Genomic DNA, 5,160 nt, shown 5'->3' on the forward strand with positions numbered 1-5,160 from the left:
AGCTTATCCGCCATGATCAAGTGGGCTACATCCGTGGGATGCAAGGCTGGTTCAACATACGAAAATCAGTAAATGTAATCCAGCATATAAACAGAACCAACGACAAAAACCACATGATTTTCTCAATAGATGCAGAAAAGGCCTTTGACAAAATTCAACAACCTTCATGCTAAAAACTCTCAATAAATTAGGTATTGACAGGATGTATCTCAAAATAATAAGAGCTACTTATGACAAGCCCACAGCCAATATCATGCTGAATGGGCAAAAACTGGAAGCATTCCCTTTGAAAACTGGCAAAAGACGGATGCCCTCTCTCACCACTCCTATTCAACATAGTGTTGGAAATTCTGGCCAGGGCAATCAGGCAGGAGAAGGAAATAAAGGGTATTGAGTTAGGAAAAGAGGAAGTCAAACTGTCCCTGTTTGCAGATGACATGATTGTATATCTAGAAAACCCCATCATCTCAGTCCAAAATCTCCTTAAGCTGATAAGCAACTTCAGCAAAGCCTCAGGATACAAAATCAATGTACGAAAATCACAAGCATTCTTATACACCAATAACAGACAAACAGAGAGCCAAATCATGAGTGAACTCCCATTCACAATTGCTTCAAAGAGAATAAACTACCTAGGAATCAAACTTACAAGGGACATGAAGGACCTCTTCAAGGAGAACTACAAACCACTGCTCAATGAAATAAAAGAGGATACAAACAAATGGAAGAACTTTCCATGCTCATGGGTAGGAATAATCAATATCATGAAAATGGCCATACTGCCCAAGGTAATTTATAGATTCAATGCCATCCCCATCAAGCTACCAATGACTTTCTTCACAGAATTGGAAAAAACTACCTTAAAGTTCATATAGAACCAAAAAAGAGCCCGCATCACAAAGTCAATCCTAAGCCAAAAGAACAAACCTGGAGGCATCATGCTACCTGACTTCAAACTATACTACAAGGCTACAGTAACCAAAACAGCATGGTACTGGTACCAAAACAGAGATATAGACCAATGGAACAGAACAGGGCCCTCAGAAATAATACCACACATCTGCAACTATCTGATCTTTGGCAAACCTGACAAAAACAAGAAATGGGGAAATGATTCCCTATTTAATAAATGGTGCTGGGAAAACAAGCTAGCCATATGTAGAAAGCTGAAACTGGATCCCTTCCTTACACCTTATACAAAAATTAATTCAAGATGGATTAAAGACTTAAATGTTAGACCTAAAACCATAAAAATCCGAGAAGAAAACCTATTCAATACCATTCAGGACATAGGCATGGGCAAGGACTTCATGTCTAAAACACCAAAAGCAATGGCAAGAAAAGCCAAAATTGACAAATGGGATCTAATTAAACTAAAGAGCTTCTGCATGGCAAAAGAAACTACCATCAGAGTGAACAGGCAACCTACAGAATGGGGGAAAATGTTTGCAATCTACCCATCTGACAAAGGGCTAATATCCAGAATCAACAAAGGGCCAATATCCAGGATCTTCAAAGAACTCAATCAAATTTACAAGACAAAAACAAGCAACCCCATCAAAAAGTGGGAAAAGGATATGAGCAGACACTTCTCAAAAGAAGACATCTATGCAGCCAATAGACACATGAAAAAATGCTCATTATCATTGGTCATCAGAGAAATGCAAATCAAAACCACAATGAGATACCATCTCATGCCAGTTAGAATGGCAATCATTAAAAAGTCAGGAAACAACACATGCTGGAGAGGATGTGGAAAAATAGGAACACTTTTACACTGTTGGCGGGAGTGTAAATTAGTTCAACCATTGTGGAGGACAGTGTGGTGATTCCTCAAGAATCTAGAACTAGAATTACTATTTGACCCAGCAATCCCATTACTGGGTATATACCCAAAGGATTATAAATCATGCTGCTATAAAGACACATGCACGCATATGTTCATTGCAGCACTATTCACAATAGCAAAGACTTGGAACCAGCCCAAATGTCCAACAATGATAGACTGGATTAAGAAAATGTGGCACATGTACACCATGGAATACTATGCAGCCATAAAAAAGGTTGAGTTCATGTCCTCTTTGGGGACATGGATGAAGCTGGAGACCATCATTCTCAGCAAACTATCACAGGGACAGAAAGCCAAGCACCACATGTTCTCACTTATAGGTGGAAATTGAACAATGAGATCACTTGGACACAAGGTGGGGAACATCACACACTGGGGCCTGTCTGGTGGTGGGTGTATGGGGGAGGGATAACATTAGGAGAAATACCTAATGTAAATGATGAATAAATGGATGCAGCACACCAACATGGCACATGTATACCTATGTATCAAACCTGCACATTGTGCACATGTACCCTAGAACTTAATGTATAATAAAAAAAAAAAGAAAGAAAATGATTCACTAAAAAAAAAAGAAAGAAATGGATAAATTCCAAATTCCCAAGTTTGAATTAGGAAAATTTTGAAACCCTGAACAGACTAATATTGAGTTCTGAAATTGAATAAGTAGTAAAAAACCTACCAACCAAAAAAAGTCCTGGACCAGATGGAGTCACAGCAGAATTCTACCAGATAAATAAGGAAGAACCGGTACAAATTCTACTGAAACTATTCCAAAATACCGAAGGGGAGGGACACCTCCCTAACTCATTCTATGAAGCCAGAATCACTCTGATACGAAACTCAGGAAAACAAGCAATGAGAAAAGAGAACTATAGGCCAATATCTCTGATGAACATCAATGTAAGAATCCTCAACAAAATGCAAGTAAACTGAGTTCAACAGCATATCAAAAAGTTAACTCACCATGGTCAAGTAAGCATCTGTCCTGGGATGCAAGGTTGGTTCAACATATGCAAATCAATCAATGTGATTCGCCACCTAAACAAAATTAAAAACAAAAACGATGTGATCATCTCAATAGATGCAGAAAAAAGCTTCCAATAAAATCCAACATTCCTTCATGATAAAAACCCTCAAGAAATTAGACATTGAAGGAACATATCTCAAAATAATGACAGCCATCTATGACAAGCCCACAGCTAAAATTGTACTTAATGGGTAAAAACTGGAAGCTTTCCCCTGGATAACTGGAACAAGACAAGGATGCCCACTCTCATCACTCTTAGTGAACATTATTGGAAGTGCTAGCCTGAGCAATTAGGGAAGAGAAAGAAAGAGAAGGCACCCAAACAGAAAAAAAAGAAGTCAAACTATCTTCCTTCACAGGTAATACAATCCTATACCTAGAAAAAATATGTAAAGGCTTCACCAAAAGGCTCCTGGAACTGATAAATGACTTCAGTAAGTTTCAGGACACAAAATCAATGTCTAAAAATCAGTAGCATTTCTATACACCATGCTCAAGCTGAGAGCCAAATCAGAATGCAATTCTATTTACATCAGCCATGCAAAAAAATAAAATATCTAGGAATACATCCAACCAAGGAAGTGAAAGGTCTCTACAAGGAGAACTACAAAACACTGCTAAAAGAAATCATAGGTGACACCAACGAATGGAAAAAAAATTCCATGCTCATGGATTGAAAGAACCAATATTGTTAAAATGACCATGCTGCCCAAAGCAATCTATAGATTCAATGCTATTTCTATCAAACCACCAGCATCATTTTTCACAAAACTAGAAAAAACTACTCTTAAATTCAATGGAACCAAAAAGGAGCCAAACAGCTTACACAATTCTAAGCAAAAAGAACTTCAAAGTATACTACAATGTTACAGTAACCAAAATAGCATAAAACGGGACAAAAATAGACACATAGGCCAATGGAACAGAAAAAAGAATCCAGAAATAAAGAGGCATACCTACAAACAACTGATCTTCTACAAAGTCAACAAAAATAAACAATGGGAAGAGGACTCCCTATTCAATAAATGATGCTGGGATAGCTGGCTAACCATATGCAGAACAATGAAACTGAACACTTACTTTTCACCACATACAAAAATTAACTTATGATGGATGAAAGATTTAAATGTAAGACCTCAAACAATAGGAATCCTAGAAGAAAACCTAGGAAACACCATTCTGGATATTAGCCTTGGGAAAGAAATTATGACTAAGTCCTCAAAAGCAATTGCAACAAAAACAAAAATTAACAAGTGGAACCTAAACTGAAGAGCTTCTTCACAACCAAAGAAACTATCAACAGAGTAAACAGACAGCCTACATGGGGGAAAATATTCATGAACCATGCATTGATAAAGGTCTAATACCCAGAATCTATAAGGAATTTAAACAATTGAACAAGCAAAAAACAAATTAAAAAATAGGCAAAAGACATGAATAGACACTTCTCAAAAGAAGACATAGAAGCAGCCAACAAACGTAAAAAAAGCTCAACATCACTAATCATCAGAGAAATGCAAATTAAAACCACAGTAAGATACCATCTCACAGAAGTCTGAATGGCTCTTATTAAAAAGTCAAAAGAACACAGATGAGGGGGCTGGAGCCAAGATGGCCGAATAGGAACAGCTCTGATCTACAGCTCCCAGCATGAGTGATGCAGAAGATGGGTGATTTCTGCATTTCCATCTGAGGTACTGGGTTCATCTCACTAGGGAGTGCCAGACAGTGGGTGCAGGACAGTGGGTGCAGTGCACCATGCGTGAGCCGAAGCAGGGCAAGGCATTGCCTCACTCGGGAAGTGCAAGGGGTCAGGGAGTTCCCTTTCCTAGTCAAAGAAAGGGGTGATAGATGGCACCTGGAAAATTGGGTCACTCCCACCCCAATACTGCACTTTTCCGATGGACTTAAAAAACAGTGCGCCAGGAGATTGTGTCCCGCACCTGGCTCGGAGGGTCCTATGCCCACGGAGTTTCACTGACTGCTAGCACAGCAGTCTGAAATCAAACTGCAAGGCGGCAGCGAGGCTGGGGGAGGGGCGCCTGCCATTGACTAGGCTTCCTTAGGTAAACAAAGCAGCTGGGAAGCTCAAACTGGGTGGAGCCCACCACAGTTCAAAAAGGCCTGCCTGCCTCTGTAGGCTCCACCTCTGGGGGCAGGGCTCAGACAAACAAAAAGACAGCAGTAACCTCTGCAGACTTAAATGTCCCTGTCTGACAGCTTTGAAGAGAGCAGTGGTTCTCCCAGCACGCAGCTGGAGATCTGAGAACAGGCAGACTGC

The sequence above is a fragment of the Gorilla gorilla genome, chromosome 9 (genome assembly GCF_029281585.2).
Source record: "Gorilla gorilla gorilla isolate KB3781 chromosome 9, NHGRI_mGorGor1-v2.1_pri, whole genome shotgun sequence".
Classification (NCBI taxonomy): Eukaryota; Metazoa; Chordata; class Mammalia; order Primates; family Hominidae; genus Gorilla; species Gorilla gorilla.